At 39.5% G+C, this 18,762-nt stretch overlaps 1 protein-coding gene across 3 annotated transcripts in view; it reads right to left on the reverse strand.

Annotated features, from left to right (window-relative positions):
* The window catches only part of znf609b (zinc finger protein 609b), an 88,788-nt gene extending 70,672 nt beyond the window's left edge, over window positions 1–18,116 (reverse strand). The window contains exons 1-2 of one of the 3 annotated variants that reach the window (XM_030414187.1): window positions 17,577–18,116; window positions 7,941–8,024 (exon numbers count right to left, since the gene is read on the reverse strand). The gene's annotated coding sequence lies outside the window, so the exon portion shown is untranslated. The remainder of the gene's footprint in view (window positions 1–7,940; window positions 8,025–17,576) is intronic. The other 2 variants (XM_030414191.1, XM_030414190.1) reach the window with 2 other exon arrangements.
* Window positions 18,117–18,762: the final 646 nt, after the last annotated feature.

Here is an 18,762-nt window from a genome sequence, read left to right on the forward strand (position 1 = left end):
TTAGGGCAATTACAGATTAGCTGACTAACTACTGATTAACTACATCGTCTTGGTTAAGTAAACCACTTTAAAACCAACATTAGTCTTTAATCACTCAGCAGCGTTTCTACCACTCACTTTAATAGGCATATTAGCAGATTTGATGAAAGAACAAAGACTTGCTCTTAAGGTTAAGTGGCTGACAGATGAAGTGTGAATTGTTATTGTAATCACAGTTGAATAATTAGAGTAAACAATTCAAAGCTTAATGAAGAAAATGTTCTGCCATTTCGTAGTGGAATTCTCATTTATGCAAACTTCCGTTTGAGCACACCAACAACATCATTCCTCAATATTTGTCGAAAGGAAAACATGTGAAAATAAATGACACTACGACCATCATAATTTGTCAGGCTTAAATAGTGGTGACCAGTCTGAAGTAGCAATTCGACTCCATCATGAGTACAAATAAATAATGATATTGTGGCTCGTCTGTGGCAACAGCGATGCAGACGATGAAAAGAACACTCACATGTTGTCCGGAGTGTAAGGAAACCCAGATCACAAATCATTGACAAGGTGCCAGATCGATTTTTTCTGTGCCCAAAAGAGGAGAAACAAGAGCACCTTCATTAACATGCTCAGCCATTCCCCTCTGCCATGATTTCTGAATTACAAAAGCCAGCCACTACAATTCTCAAAACACTTCTCATTATCTCCGCTCACTTCATTCTATAATGGAGACACTCTATCTCAATGCAAGTCGTTAACAGTAGTATCTACTGTGGCACAATTGTTCAGGTTTGTGGGCAATGTTGTTGATAAAGGAACAGTGATTGGTCGGGGTTTGGCACGAGGTATCTTTCACCATCACCAATTGGTTAGTCGCCACCCGCAAGGGGAGATGGGATAACAATGGCAGCGTCAACAACAGGAGCAGAACATGCTGCTGCATGCGACTTGCCTGAAGTCCCCCCGCTGCACAAAGCCACTTTTGACGGTTGGATATACAAACATTACTTTGAATTTGTTGAACGTAAGGAAAATAACTTGACTGTAAGGTGCACACTTTGTTGGAAACTTCTCTCCACCGTATTCGTATGCGTCCTTATTCAGTCGCACTTTGTTGCGCACTGCTTGCATTTTAACACGTTGTGCAAATGTTGTTGCACAATGTGTTGAAATGCACGTGGCATAAAGTAGCATAGCATTGGGATATGCTCCCCATCACCCATAAAAGGAGAATTTTGTGATAGAAGTCCTATTCTTATCTTTGACTGAGAGCAGCTTTTTCTTTAATGACACATAGAGAAGAAAAATTAATCTCTTTATGTTTTTATTATCAATGACCAGAAGTAGTCATGTTTTAGTATGATAGCTGATACATAGGTCCATAATGTTTTGAAATGCAAGCTGCATTGACTATTGCATTGAAAGCTTTTTTATTTTTATATATGCTACACTATACTGTTTTTCTCTTAGGGATATGCTCATTGCCTGTAACAGGAGGATTCTGTGTTCAATTCAAATCTATTTGTGACAAAGAAAAGCGCTTTCTTTAATAAAATATTTAAAAAAAATTAAATATTAAGTTAATTCATCTGTTGATTTTCTTTAATGATCACCACAAAAGTAGGAAGTGATTAGTAAACTCAGATGATTATTATCATCATCATCATCATTATTATCATTATTATTTTAAATCATGCATGGAAATGTACACAAAAAAATTGTTGCATCAAGATGCATCTATTATCGGTTTAGAAGAGAATCGTTGACCTCGGAATCAGTATTGAATCGAATCGTGAGGTGCCAAGAGATTCCCACCCCTAGTTATTATCCGTGAAGGTCCTGATACTGGAAAATGATACTAATCTTCATAAGAAAAAAAAAAAACAATCCAAGGCCTTGGTTATCAGCTACTCAAACAGTGGTGACAAGGTCAAGGGGGGGGGTCTGTATGATGATTTTAATAGAACACGAAAGACTGTCTTGGTTTTAAGTGAGATACCCTCGGTTGCCATGTTTTATATAGACCATCTTTGATTTGTTGAAAGAAGACTTCAGGACATCAAACTGATAATGAAGTTCTTTATGTATCGACTGAAGTCATCTGCATAATAATGCTGCAGCTTGTTCAAAAACAGAAGGAAACAAGTACTGACTTTTGCTATACTACCAGATATTATAAATGATCATTCTTCAGAAAATATTTTTTTTTAAAACTGAATTACAAGACAAGCAAGACAAAAAAGTAAAGCGCAATTTGATGAATGGTTGGCAGATTTGCTTAAATTATAAACTTGGATAAAGATGTTTTCGAGGTTTATGGATTGAAAGTCTGCTGTAGTGCTAAAAAACTAAGGGAACTTTGCCATTAACCAAGAAACTGAATAATTCAAAAGCAGGGAAAGTACCAGTGGAGATGAGGGCACACCTGAAGTGCTTCATGTTGACTTTACTGTTGGCAGACCCATCCCTCCTCAGCCACATATTCAGAGTTCTTATGAATAAAAAGTCAGGGTGGTTTCCCACTAGGCATTGCTGCAAACGTGTTTTGACCTTTCTGACTTTTGTTGATTTTTAATCTTACCTTACAATGGTCTTCATATGAGCCAAACAGGCTCAGACATTGAAGATCAACTGGCAAGTCTGATATTTTGTCACAAAAGACCTCAAGACAACTGTCTTCAGCTGCAATACGAACATTTCAAGCTATATGCAACCAAATAGAGAAAGATGTTGAAAGATGTTCGAGTCTCTAAATTTCACTCCAAGCCCATAAATCAAGTTAAAATGGATGCACTCCCTCAAGTTAACTTTTCCTCTTCTATGATCACTCCTCGTATTGGCTACTGGGAAAAGCTCCCCCTTTCCATCTCCAAATTAATATGAAAAGAAAGGAAGCCTGTTTTAAAACTCACAACTCTCAAGTGATACAAGACTCAGGGAGGGCTAGCCCTGTCAAATTTTATGATGTACTTTTGGTCTTGTGCACTACATCCTCTCTCTACTCACTTCTAGTTCTCCCCTCTCTCAGAGACCAATTGAGGAGAATATTTTGCAGGACCTGGTTTCTTTCAAAATACAGTTGAAAAAGGCCAAATTACGTTTGTGTTTTCAACAATTTTTCACTTCTCACTGGAAATATACCTGTCCCATTTCCATTGACTGGAGCCATATGAATAAATGTTTAATAATTTATACATCGAGTATGATCTACCAGGATAATTCCGCAATCAGCCATTTGGGCATATGGTGCCCCACTGAGATCAGAACACCCTCTTCTTAAAATATTGTATAATTATATTATTAGTCTAGAGCATAGAGAAAGGGGGTTTCTTGTTTATACAAATTAATATCTCAATATTTAACTGATGAAGAGATGTCAGGACACAGTGGCAAAAACTGTGTGTGGTACAACTAAAACTTTTACAGAAAGTCTCATTATGTGAAGTAATTATATCTCCCAATTGTGACCTGTGTCCACTTAAGCACATGTACAGGGAATGCCCTGATGTGGTTTGATTCCTTAACCTCCTAAACTAGGTCTCTGAACGACTACTCTTTAGTTTTGTCTTTGGAACGAAGACACATTCTTTGGGCTGGTCTCACTGCAGCCAAGAAAATGTTGGCCTTGAGATGACAACCACCACATTCCATGGCTAAGCAACAGTGGGTGAGCTCTCTGATCAAACTTGTCCTAATAGAGTGGATGTTGGGAGTGAAAAAAGAGGGAAATGTCAAATGAAATGAGGGTTCAAAAGTGCAAGTTGGAAATGCAAAGCAATGGCAGTAGTGAACAAACATGAAGTGTCAGCAACTTCCTGGATATTGTCGGATGTAATGTGCTGTAATCACAGGAGGTACTGACACTGATCTGTGTCATTACTCTTTAACTGAACATGGCTTTAGAGACATTTTAGAGATGAGTAATTTCCTGAGCTAATTCACAGGACTGGTGCTGATCAAGACTCTTTTTTGGCTATTGTTGTCAACTGCATACAGTCCAATACATTTCTGATATGCGGTTTGTTCAATCTGGTTACAACAGCTGTCAAGAACAAACATTGTTTTATATGCTAATTAACAGCAATTTATCTTAAGGAAGGTTAGTAAAGACAATTAACTCATACCTCACCACTCCGGAAAACTCAGCACTAGAAACACTACTGTTGAAACAGAATCAAAGTAATTTACGAACAGGGATGTTTGGCCAAATACATGCACAATTTGAACTTTTACACTACCGCTCAAAAGTAGAAATGTCCTTTTTTTAACAATAGTACATTTTTTCAATTGAATAACATTTGATCATTAGAAAACTCTTGTGCAATCATGTCAGAACAGTAGACACATCACACACAGGAATCAGCTGTGGTGTTGGGGGTTGGGTTGGCTGGTGAAGTCGGCAGGCTCAAGCTCTTCTTCATTAGAGGATAATCAGGGTGACCATTGCGCCTGACTGCCTCCAGTTAGCTCAACTGAAATGCGGCTTCAAGTCAAGATTATTAACGAATGTAAAGACTCCACTTTAACTACACCTACGATGCATGTTTCCTTTATCATTCTATATAAACAGAGTATGTTAAAGGGTTCATTTTAATATCAAATAAGGTGCTTTAAAGCTAGTTTGCAGAAGGAAGCTCACAAAAATCAAAGTATCAGATACTACAACACAAAAATTACTAACAGATCATTTGAAGAAACGAGGGAACATTTGCTGTAAAACTTAACATGGCAAGGATTATATTGAGGTTTTCAGATGAACCGATGGACGATAGATATTAGATGCAAAATCCTGGTCTACATGGAATGAAGGGAAAATCAAGATGTATAACACATTGTCACAACAAGCAATTTAGAGTGTAGCACTTTGCAACCATGTGCCAAGACCACACTTTAGAGATTTTCTTTGTTAAAAGCTACTTGTATGCCCCACTGGCTGAACACAATTTACACCATAATGCCAGAACCATACTGTCATTTAAAGGATGTTACAGACACAGGTTAGTGTATTACAAAATATAGCTTGTTTGTGAGTACAGTCTCATTAAGAAATCATATGTGTTTTGGGTTAGGCCTGATGTTTCTCTCACTATTTCTCATTAAAACTGGGGCTGGGAACTTGGTTTAAAGTGATTAAAATAGTGCAAAAGACAGAAAATGTGTTAACAAGAAGGCAAATCTAACAAAAGATGTAACCTTATCCCGTACTTGCATCATTGTGGATACATCTAATTTTCAAAATGCAAGATATCAACACTGGTGACACTGAATAAAACTGTCCAAACTGTGAATTGTTATAGTCTTGCATGTCCAAGAAGAATATTAACCGCTTTAATCAATGTTATATAAAGATTTTTCTCCTGAAACCAGAATGTAAACAGAGAGAGTTAAATAAATATGTTGGCTAAAGTTAGCTTGTTTTCTTCTTAAATACTGACTGACAAACGAGAGAGAAGGAAGAGCTGTGAAAGGACAAGGCCTGAGGCTAAAGAGCAGACAGTCCCCTTGTCTATCACTGCTGGGCGTGCGTGTCACTGTCTGTTTCTTCACGGATCTGTCTGTGCCTGTGTAATAGAATAAAATAAAGACAGCATTTTTTCACTTCAGTCTTTTGAGTATTGTTTATTACATGCATTCCTTCATGGGCAGCCTACCGGGCCGGATGCCAACAAATTCCAACTGATATGTGAAATGCCCATCTGCACATGATGCATTCAGTGCAGTTAATAATATCTACACGTAACTTCTGTGGGTATTTCAAACTGTCAAACTAGTTTAATACATACTGAAGCTTCTAACCTACTATAGTGCAGATGACCTGCAGAAATCTGTAATGCAGGAACAAAAGACCATCAGTCTAACTGCTCCTGTGGAGGGTCAGGAGTCTACCTATGGGAGGACAACAGACGCTGCTGAGCGACTAATAAACTGCACTACTGTTTGTTCCTTGGACAGTTGAGGTGTTGCCATGTGAATGTCTAACTAGAGAGAGGGCATGGACAACCATTAACCTCAAATAACTGCCTGCCTCTCCTCCAGCAGCTGCTTAACAGAGGCCAAGTCAACAAGCAGGGCTTCAAATAACGTTGTCACTCTCACATGGTAGCCTTCCAGAATCCATGTAACAGTGGTCTGTTCCTGAGAGGCACAAGTGTCACATTCAGACACTGATAGCTGTCGGGAGTAAGCACCAGTTCACACCAGAGTTTTGACTGTACAAAATCAATTAAACTATTCTGGTAAGGAGGGAAAAATAATTTGGCTTGCTTGTATTTCTTTAAACCAATCAGAAGTTTCTCAGGCAGCACAAAGCGCACGATGGAGCGACCATGCCCTGGCAAAATAGTGCCTGGAAAGAGCACCTCTCTTGCATGGTGCATTTTTTTAACATCATAGTGCTATGATCACCGGATGCAGACACTTTTTCAAAGTTTTTTTTAAAGCCATAGCACCTGTACACCGGTGTTGTGCGTGGTGGCTGCATTACTGAGCTGCCGCGGCTAACTTGTGTGTTTGTGCTGCTACAGTGTGGCTCCTGCCTGCCCTATCCGTTTACATGGAGTTTGACTTTGATAATTATCGATGAATAGAAAGCCATGGGGGGAACGAGAGGGAGTGAGGGAGACAAAGTAAAAGATAGCAAGTGCACAGGAAAGAAACTGCCCCTCACTGGTTGTGTGTATTCTCTTCATGTTTGTGACATATTCTGCACATACAGACATTTAAACTGTAGTGAATTATTGTATGATGTCCATATGAGTGTTAACAGGTCATTTTCAGGTCGAGGTTTGCCAAGAACCACACGCGTATTGTGGAAAAAATAGGCGCAACTCCAAATCTCTAAATGAGGCGATGCAGCAGCCACGCTTGACACACACATGAGAATCACTTCCCAGTCATTTCCTGTAGAGACAGGAATTTTGATAGCACTAAAATCTGGATAGTAGAAGAGAAGAAGAATGCCAACCGAACTAGTCAGTCAATGGCTGGCAGGATATAAAGGCCGGAGATATATTTTGACATTAACAACATATATGCGTGTACATGAATGCTACTTTGCATATCCTGCTTCTGTGTGCTTTTACACGTTCCCAGAGATAACATACACAGATGAATGGTAAGGGCAGTGAAGGCCGGTTTGGGGATGTGTCAGGATCTAAGGTCAGCAAGCAGACAAGCTAGAATGTGCGATAGCATCCTACACTAACACACCCAGCATATGGGCAAGTATGTAAACAACTACGTTCAAGGCGTAGCCGGTTGTCTACAAGAACATGTGGTTAAAAGCAAGTATATCTCCGGCCTTATACCCACAGACTATATATGTCACACTGTCTTGCAAGCGAAGTCTGCGCCCCAAAATTGCTAAAGTTGGCAGTAACATCTGAGAGTATGACACTTTCATACGCAATCACTGCCAGTGTTTGAAATGGAAAATGTATGCAAGGCAGGGAAGGAACAGCATGCTACATTTCACTGATAGTAAAAAACCCGCATTCAGTTACGCCCAGCGTAATGTGATAAAGCTAGACTTGTGCATTACAGTGCTTTTAAATGTTGGCGCTAGATGTTTGCGTAACCTTTTCACTGAGGCTCACTACCACTTTTAAATTAATGTTTGTCCTCATCCACATTATTTAGACACAAACTGAGCTCTCTATTAAGTTATACATGGCCTTTAACTAAACAACCATGTTTACATGTTGCAACATAGCAGGATTGTTAGTTTAAATGCATTTGCCTCATTCAGACATCTGACAGCGTTGTTTACATATTTGCTGCCACCGTCACCGTTTGGTCATCCATTTAAGAAAACCACAGTAGTGCAACCACCTGCAAAAATGCAAGTCAACTGGGTCAGCGCTCAAATGCTCTGTCACCCTGAAACTAAAGTGAAGGAGCACAGGTTTGTATGCATTTTCCTCAGGTTGTAAATAATGTTAACGACCTACCTTCAGTTATCCATCTACATCTGCTCTGCTACATGCCTGTGTGCTTTCCTTTTGCCTGACATCGTCAATCTTCTTTTATAGTGCCTGCCAAATTAAAATGCAAAGCAAACAGGTAGACTGTCAGGCATCATGTTCTCCCTTTTAAGTCAGCATTTACTGCATTTTCTCTGTGAGATTACAGTATGGCGAGAGGAACATCTGAGGCAACGACTCACCATATACATAGGCCGTGGCACAAGTGGTATTTTTCAGCCCTAATATATTCCATATTCATTTTTAGTCTGATATATTAAAAACTTGGAGGACCCCAGTATTTCACTTTACTACTAATAACACTGAAGCTGAATTTATGATTCTCTGTTGGGTTGGTTCACTACTCCTGCTGCAGATGCCTACAGCGTAGCAACTGATTTATAACCTGGTTTAGGATTTAACCTGCTGACTGTCATGGCAAAGCTACCTCATAAGATGGATGTGATGTACGTTATCAAGCCATGTTGTGCATTTATTACACACATAAAGTAATTGGGCGTACCTTTGTTTATTCCCTTTCTTATAGCAGAGCTGATTGTGGTTAGAAGAAGGCTTTTAGTGGAAATGGTTTTGTGAAATCACAAAATACGCATTTGTCTGAAAAGGGGGATTATCAAGCATTTCTGCAGCTTGCTCCATGTTTTCTTCCCCATCAACAAACCACCAGCAATGGAAAAATGTAGGAGCAAACACAAAGGAGGCCAAGCTATTCCATTACAATTCTTGTGGTCTCCATGCAGCCTTTATTGCGTCCGTTGCCCCGCACATAGATACCACAACATCTCAACACAGACGCATAAATCTGGCTTAAGCTGTCGAGTGAAACGTTACCCACCCCTATGTTTCCAAACCAGTCAGGACAGTCCAATCCATTTAAGTTAAAGCCACAAGATTGCCTCTGTGACTGTTTGGACAAATGTCCACACTGCAAGAGCAAAATATTGAGTTTACTGTCACATATGACACAGAGAAGACGCAAATCCCCACATTACAGAAGCTGGAATCTGAATTTTGCAACAACAAAAACTCTCACAAGTATTGATTATCATAATAGCTGCCAATTAATTTCCTGTCAACTGACTAATTATTGTATCAACAAATCAGTACAACTTAAGTTTCTATGTCTCTTTTGTTTGAGTTTAACAGAAATGTACATGCTGTTGTTCTTCATTATCCTGCACTATCCTGAGCCATTGAAACTAAATTTTGTTCCCATTGCACTGTAAAGTGTAATTCCAATGATAATAAAAGAAAGTCTAAGTCGGCATAAATATATGAATACAAAATAATTGCAGCTTTTTTCAATATATTCCACGTCATGTGACCCAGTGACTCCAAACCAGCAGCAAATTGTATTAGTGAACTGGACGAATAAGACACACCTCTTTCTATCGTATTTGAGTGCTTCCTCTATTTCACATGTTAATATGCAGAAATTGTGATTTTTTTTCTCAAAAGCTTCCATGTCATGTGACCCAGTGACTCCAAACCAGCATCAAATCATGTTCCTAAGTGGGCAAAAGAAGACACACCTCTTTTTATTGTATTTTAGTGCTTCCTCTATTTTATATGAATATTAATATGCACTTGGACAACTGACATCCTTTGTGTTTAGTACACATTGGATACAAAATGAAATGAAAAAAATGAAATCACTGTAAATTCAAGAAATTATTTTGTGCTGCCTGAAATGAAAACAATTAAATCAAACTCTGTACAACATTTTATTTGTGCTGCTTATTTAAGTGTGAAGTGTTCGATAAATAGAAAAATAAATATTTTTTGTGCTCCCATATATGTCTTTGTGCTTCCAGATATTTTACTTTAGGAGCACATGTGCTCGTTGGGAAAAATGTCAGCGTAGAGCCCTGATCTAATGGGAATTTTTTGCAACTGACAGCTTGTGATCCAGTTCAGAAGTCACCCCAAACACGTCAAGCAAAAATGAGAAAAAAGACAGGCACAGAACAGCTGAAGACAAATCATATATAACATATATTCCAATAAACCAGCACTGTGATATTTATATATCCTACAAGTGAAGCAGAGTTAATTTTTTCTCCATGCTGTGTAAAACGAACGTTACGTGATCACAGTGAGACCGGATGACTACACCTCAGAGGACTACACCTCAGTGGTCTACACTGAAGCTGCTTTGATGTGAAGATGCTTTAAACTAAAAACGGATGGAATACTTTCATACATCTGTTGCCATATGTGCTGAGGCAGCGGGGCGAAACAGGATAGCAGAACTCAGTAAGCATTAACACAGTTGTGGACGGAAAAATAATTTTAGTATTGACATTTGTATTGCAGTTCCACTTGATCATGTGTTTCCACTTTAGACAGCAGCAACTGTGTCATTTGCGGATGTTCCCTCATTTACTTGTCAATATTACAAGTGAGGCACATTTCATCCAAGAGAGACAACGGTTTTTCTTTGATTCGACAGATGACAGCGGATTCTGCAGTATGATTAGGGCAATGGGGACAGAACCACCCACTCACAGCCACCACGCTCAAGTATTGATGTGCTCTGAGGATTTCCCACACATCACATCTTCACAGACCTTTCAAGCTCTTCACTAAGCTCAACTCAAAGATGTATCTTTATAAAGACAGTGGCATTTGTGTAGTTCGACTCAAGCTCACAGCTTCAGGGAGGACACTATATTTGTTTTCTGTCAACAAATTAGATTATCAATTTGTAGAAAAGCTTTAAAATACTCCAACATTTTCATACCTCTTTCTTTACACTGGAATGCTGTTCACCCATTTGTAGATGGTTAATTGTCATGTGTGGATTGCAGTGAAAAGATCACCAGTGTCTGGAACAAGTGAAGCGAGAGCGATAAACGAGGTCATGTTGCTTATGAGCGGATGAATGAAGACAGTACTGAAAGCAAACGCTTGTTATACATACTAATGCAATTTGACAGGGCTTCGTTACAACAGCGCAAGAAAGCACCTTTAGAAAATTGACTCATATTTTTTTACAGCTTTTCTTTCTGAGAGCATAGACGATGATTCCTCAAACCAAAGGCAAATGAGACTGCATTTCTGCAGCACCCAGGACTGTGCTGCGCCACAAGAGCTGACAATATCTTTATTGCTCGAGTGGAGGAGAGTTGAGTGTAACCTGGGCTCGCATCCCAGGAGAAGATGGATCACCAGGCTCTGGCAAATAAGCAACTGAGCATCAAAAATTCAGGGTGTGCTCTTTTCTGCTGTAATTGGCAAGTCACTAGTGAGAAATCCAATCAGGGCAATAAAAACTAAAGCAGAGTTGCATATACTTTAATCCATGACACGACTTTAAAGTTCAAATGACAACTGTCGCATATCAGGGTTGCCACCACTAGTCAGTTAAACGTATCTTATTACTAACGTACACGTCTATATTCTTTGTAAACAATACAGGTGGAAATTTCGTGTATTTCTTCATTCAAATTGCAAGCAACAAGAAATTGCAATAACCTAAACTGTTTGAAAAATAAAATCCAAAATTTCAGACACACTGGTCTGACCAATGAAAATGTTTAGTTGTGAGTGTGCAAGCAAAATATCCGCTACCTGGAGCCCTGATCAGGCACAATTCCTAAAGATTTCTTGTTACATTTAATATTGTTGAAAAAATTATGGTTTGTTAATGTTCATTTAGTGAATTGTTCTCATATTTTGCAGAATAATGTGCAATGTGCTTCCGGGGTATTTAACTTATGATTTGGTTATGTGATCAGCAGTTTCAAATGGCTCTTAAAATATACACATTTTTTTCAGACCTTGTAGATTAAATTGTACTTAATTGCGACAGTTTGGGTGTTTTTTTCCGACTTTTAGTCCGGTTGACTAGTCTAAATTTAAACTATTTAAACATGAGGAACATCACTAGTTCTCACACAACTGAACAACTTACATGGATAAAAACAGATACATTTGTCCCACACTGGTCCACAGGAGGGACCAACAGGTGGAATCAATATTGTACACAGAACTGCAGATCCATTTCAGATCCTTTGTGTTCTCTAACCCGTTGCATTTCAAGTAAACCACAAGCTGTCATAAAAACACCTTGCTGTCGCTTGTGAACATAGAACCGCAACAGGCAGTTTTAATTAATGATATTCATGAAGTAAGCGGTTTGGAATAACATTAAAATGCGCTGCGTCAAAATGTGTCTGCAATATTGAACATTTCTCGCGTCCATCAAACATCTCAAGCACTGCTACTGGCTGAAAACTGTGTTTGGACCTCAGCAATTTGTTCTTGTGGGTGGGAGGTTTGGTCTCTACACGAAAAACATCTCCTCATCTCCAACAACAGCTCCAGATGAAGCTTCAATACATGCTTTCTATTAAACTGTTAAAACATGCATCTACACTACTGAACACATTTTAATGTGAGCCTACTTAAGGGCAGGTGGGTAATACACAGCCGTAGGAATACTGCGTAATCAATTATCTGCAGATTATTTTCTCATTTACTCATTTGGCCTATATATCTTCAGAGAACAGTCAAAATGTCCATTGCTATTTCTAACAGGCCTGAGGTGATGCAATCAAGCAACAAACAATCAAAATCCAAAATAGTTCATCTGCTATAATGTTACTACACAGACACGCAGCACATTTCCACATCTTAGAAGCTTAAACAAAAGAATGTTTACTGAGAATGTTTTTCTTCACTTGAAAACTGATTCAGACATTTAATAGATGAACAATAGCTGCACATTAATCTTCTTTTGAACAACAAATTGACTAATCTTTCTTCTTTGTATCTCGAGGGCTGAGATCAGAATAAATGACAATCTTGACTTTGAAATCCTCTTTCACGCATTGATCTTACTCTTAAATGTCTCCCTGTTAAAAGCAGCCGACAGATTAGTAAGTAAAAAGTATTTTATTGGATTTACAATTTCCAACTATCACATAAAAGTATGGTCATGTTTGTAAAGCTGTTTTTCTTCACCTTAAGATATTTGGGTTTCACACCGGTGCTTTAACAAGCCCAACCCCCAACACTTAGGGAGGACAACTTCAAATAAATCTCAACCTGGGGGAAACACTGCACAATGTTTTAAACTACAAAGGTGCTCCATCTCATCTCAACGTGTCCAAAGGCATTAACTACACCATGAGGCTGATTATGGACTCCCGACTGCACAAAGGGAATTAAGGAATGCATACGCTTCTCATTTCACATGTGATCTATTTTTCTTTGACCAAAGTAGCGCCCAAGAATATGTTCATATTCCCCCCAAAGTGAACTGCTTCATTCAAGGTATTTTTTAAAAAGGTACATGAAAGCCTTCAAATTAGCAGCCAGCTACCTTAAGGATATGGATTAAATCTTACTTTGCCATCAGCTGGTGTGCGGCCATGAGATGACGGGAGCCTTACAAAGCCAACATAATCCCCTTGTCCTGGACTAATCTGATGCCCTGGCCCTCTACACAAATACTGTTAAATTCTCTTCTTCCACACAGTTACTTTGATTCCAATCCTGATCAGGAACAGATTTCTAGAAAAGCAGGTCAAAGTTAACACAAAACACAACACTATCACCATTTCTTAAAGATCCTTAAGACTTCACATTTCCTTCAAGTCAACCAGAAACACATTTGACTGAAAGCCACAGCGTCATCACATACATTAACAATCACTTAAACTATTGGTCATTTCCACACTACCTCATTGAAAAGGGTCACATCCCACATCAACATCACTGCATCCAAGTTATCAAACAAATCTAACTGGAGGAAATGAGGACTTGTTCTCATGTTCACCTTAGGCTCTCATTCAGGCGTTATGTGAATTTACAACTACAAAATGTCATGCTATTGTGCGGAGCTTAAGAGTGTTAAATTTCACTTCCACTTTACAATTGATAGCTCTGTCAGATTGTATAAAATGTGTCTGCCGTGCTTCAACAAGGCTCCTAACACCCTCACAATGAGTAGAACAAATTACTGCAAAAAAAAAGGTAATCAGATGGAGAGGAACTGCCTTTGAAAAGGTAGTCAGCTGGAAAAGAAGCAGTGCAAGCTCTGTGCCTCACGGTGAGCCGGTGCCGAGTTTCCCTTGTTAGGAAAGCACAAAGACGACAAAGAAGTACGTCAAGGAACACTGGTGTTACAACCATTATTTTATGAGCTACATTTTTTTAATTTTGGGAAAGAAATCCTTGGTAATTATGACCATCTCTGGTGGAGCCTGACTGATATATTGGTTTGCAGTTATTATAAACTGATATTACAAAATGATCTGTATCTGTATATATGATATGCACCGATGGGTCAGGCTCGATGTCATGTATTTATTTTAGTTTGGCAAATATCATGAGAAGAATTAGAAATATAGTTCTCAATATGAACGCCATAAAAACCCTACAAATCGATGCATAAGAGAGTAATAAATCAATACTGACTAAACACTCTCAGAGCCTAAGTGAAAGGCTTGAATCATTTATAAGCACAGCTGACAAATTACAGGAGCTCTAGTAAAGTTTACATTCTCACTGCTCCCTGGACTAAAACAGCCTTTTGTGGCTGTGTTATAGTATGTTTTAGTATTGTCAAACACATCTAAATATTGATAAATACCGATTCTGAATATCAGAAACGGTTTCTTCTATCTGACAGTGTAAAGTAAACGCACACTCCCAAGTAAAACATCTAATATCATGACAACACTGTCGTGAAAAGTCCCACGCACTGAGGTTCATATTCACAACACACACAATTAATTCAATCTTACTGAGGGCTGTGTGATCCTTTTGTTCTGCTGTGTTAACTTCCTGTGTGACACCTGAAATCATTACAGAGTGTAGCTACAGCCCAGCAAGGCTACACTTCAAGCACACCAACTGCTGCTTCCTACTGACCTCTGTGACAAACAGTTAAGTGCTACAAAACCACAAGTCTGCTGCTAGCTAATGGAAGCTGCACTCACAACTTCCAACCTCCCTAGCTCAGGATGACAACATGGTGCAAATCAGCCATGTTTATTGCATGACACACTGGAACAAAGTGGATTAAGCACAGGGAAGTGTTTCTACAGTTGTGTGTAGGAGGACTCCATTTAATATTTTACGGCAGAGTTTACATTAAGATTTTCCTTTATCAGAGTCACCAGCTCAGAGTTATGGCCACACCCGGACAATGGAGCTGCCAAACTGATCTTTCAAATTAACTGCAGCATTAGGCAGGAACGCTTAAGGCTCCTTAGGAACGAGTAAATGTTTCCCTGCCAAAGTTTCCTTCAGTCTCTCTGGGCGATTGGTGTGTTTATCTGAACAAATAGCATTGACAGTCGGTGATTAAGCATTTCAGCGACCAACTTTAATGAACAAACAAAACCGCCCTTTCATACTGAATCGCTTACTTTAAGAACACATCTTATAGCAGCTCTCATCTCTACTTCTGAATATAACACGACAGTTTTTGACTGGGTAGTACAAACTGTTACCTGACCAATACTGGATTATACTGAATACTGAACACTGACAACAGTATTTGGGTTTTTAAATCCAACAAGGGTAGTAATTGAAAATGTACTAAATCAAATAATGGATATGGATCCCAGAGACATGTCTTTTTTCAACAGTTTTGGCCATGATACAAAGCAAGCAACACATATTCAGTGTAAATATAAACTTGTCAAAAGGACAAGAAAGAGATTCAGGTAGATAGACGACATCAACACCATTGTTTGCACTTATCCTTCAAATGTACTTCTGAAGAATAAGTGCAAACAAGTCTCAAAAACAAGGCAGGGTTCTACAGGAACGCAACTAACTTCATTTTCTAAAAAAAAAAAAAAAATGTTCTGCACTTAACTCACTACAAGAAAATTTTCCCCATGGCGTGTATCAAACGACAAATGCTCTGACCCCAATATATCTGTGATACACCAATTATCACCCAATTGATCTATCGGTAGGTTCTGAATCAAGCATTTCTGTAACGTAGTTTCCTATTGCTTATTGACCAACACTGACATCAGGACCAATATACTTGCAATTGCTGTCACAAATGTACCGATACTGACGATAATTGTGATATTTTGAAATTAAAACAATAAACAACTAATTTGTTATTAATACACATATGGTTATATAAGCTAAATAATAAATTGCATTAGGCTACTAACAGACTTATCCACCAAAACTGAATTTGCCGTTTCACCGATACAGTTCTCCTTCTGTCAGATATGTCCCTGTGAGGTAATGCTAAACACTCCCTGAGACTACGTGTCCATTCATTCAGTCACGCCAGATGGAGGGTCTTAAGAGTTGCATTGTCAGCACTTATCGGTTGCACTAATAAAAACAGAAGTGCGCAACACAAGTAGCATGAACAACCAATTACATATGATTAAGTATGTAAAGTGGTGCACTGGGAACAATGCACAAGGCTCTGCAGAACCTTCAACAACATTTTCTTGCACACTTACACGCACAATGGCCATTAAAACCTATTTTTGTACTTTTGTCACTATGATCCATCAGTTTGCCAATGCAAATATGGCAGATTCAGCCAGTCAATCTGTATGTAGTTTATCAAACACTGGATACTTGGGCCTGACTTTAATGTGGTACAGTCATTCTCCATGGACAGCACAGACCACAGGGTAGAGCTCAGGGTTAGCCCATAGTGGTCTTGTAAAAAACTTTTGTGCTTTAATTGAATGACTCATTTCAGTGAGATGGGACAGCCCCGGACCACATGAGCCAACAAAAAGAATCTGGAGAGAAGGGTCACACATTTCATGCAGGTCACAAGCTCTCAAGTAGAGTTATTAGACCACAAACCACCATTTTATTTAGGATCTAGTCTCCTGAAGTTCCACTGGAGTAGACTCCTATTACAGTGGAACCAGGAGCAGGAGTGAAACGCTAGGTTCAAATTGTCAGGGTCACACATTCTCACTTTCTATTAAAACCTAGAAAGTGAGACGTGAGTGGAGAGAAAAAAAAACGTTTCAATTTCGGTTTATTTGTGGAAATCAGTAAACTCTCACGGACGCCATGGGGTCCCCGGTGCCCAGCTTGGGAAACTCCACTCCACTGGAGGAATCTGCAGCTTTTCACTCAGTCACACTCGGAACATTTAGCTGATAACATTTCACTTAACATGACAATTCTAAGTGCAGGTGGACAACTGTTTGTTTTCACTGTGTGAGACTCATAAACGGACTCTCCTCGAGGGGAAAGCTGTCCGTTACTAGCCGTTTACTCAACTTAAATTGTAGTTAGCTGTTAGCATGTTGGTGCTTTAACGTTACTTGGGTTAAGTTGCCAGTTTCCCATGTTTACACACTGAAGTTCAGGAAGCTAGCAGGGCTAACTTAGCGTGTTGTAATGAGCTAATCTGACTAGTACGCTAGCTGGCAGAGTGAAACAATGAGCTCAGAGTGCACTCAGGCTTGGCTAGCTTGCTTGCCTGACTGCCTGCCTGCTTGCTGCTGCTGCTGCATGCTGTGTTGGCTATATGGTGTAACGCTAGCCAGCTCGCCTTGCACGCAATGCTAACATTAAATGGCTAACGAGTCGTAGCACTATCAACAATGAGAGCAAAAGACAGAGAAATGTGTTCCAACTTACCGACTTAGCTAGCCACTCCTATTCCAAACCCATCTCTGTCCATGGTGGGGGGCACTCCATAGAAAGAAATCAAAACAATTCGGAGTAATTGACTCTGAATAAGAGTAAAACGCTCTTTAGATGTGAAGCAGCAGAAAGCAGTGGCAGCGCACTCCCCAAGACACCCAACACAAGAGAGGAGGGGAGGCCAGCGATTCACTGGACTTCTGCCATCACACTTCGAGATACCGTCCACACCGAGAGCAGCCGAGTCGGGAGGGCATTTTATCGGTGCCGCCTCAAACCCGACACAAGTCTAGTCCACTCCCGCAACCTACTGGCAATTAATCCCCCAGTGAATATTTCTCCATCCAGGTTAATTCCTCCGTGTTCACCGTCCGTGGATGAGCGCCGTGGTGCTTCTCCGTGTGGGAACTGATACAATGTAGCCGACCAGCAGCAGCGGGAGCGGGCAGGAAATCCAGGAGGAGGCGTTCCAGTCGGATTGAACTGTCACACAGTCCACAGCGCCCGTGCTAAAGACACGGAACTGGATTAACCGCACTGAATGGACTGTGATTTAATTTGTTTGTCGTCAATGAGGGAGATCCAGCAGGCAGCCCAGCTGGCACCGAGTGTGTTGGGTTGCAGAGCCAGGTAGCTGGTGGTCAGGAGCAGGGCCGGAGCCAGGGTTTTATAAACACTGAGGACAGCAGCCCAGGTCCATCCAGCAGCCTAGGTCCATCTAGCCTGTAACGGAGTCCGACCAACACCAACAATACAATTAGTTAACATGTTAATGAATTAAAGCAACCTACAACCATTATACACAGAAATAGTACATAATGTGTCACATTCACTGAGATGTATGAATCTGGTCAAATTTAAAACTGCACTCATCATGTTCAAAGTAAGATATATTTACATCTGGGCAACATTCAAATAAAGTTTTGTGACAGGGAGAAGAGTTATTATTTAAGAGGAGAATTTAATAAAAAAAAAAACAACAACAACAACAATGTGTTGCTCTAACTAAGAAATAAAGTCTTCATTCAATTATGTGACATTTTTATGCTCTACTCACTGGCTCAATTACCGTCTTAACAAGCATTCTCAACACAAATTAATTCATTTATCCTATTTGTGTATTTATTTTGCCTAAACTTAGTGTAATTAAAATATAGGTGAATGATACTGAAACCGTTGA

The sequence above is a fragment of the Sparus aurata genome, chromosome 4, assembly GCF_900880675.1.
Source record: "Sparus aurata chromosome 4, fSpaAur1.1, whole genome shotgun sequence".
NCBI classification, from domain to species: Eukaryota; Metazoa; Chordata; class Actinopteri; order Spariformes; family Sparidae; genus Sparus; species Sparus aurata.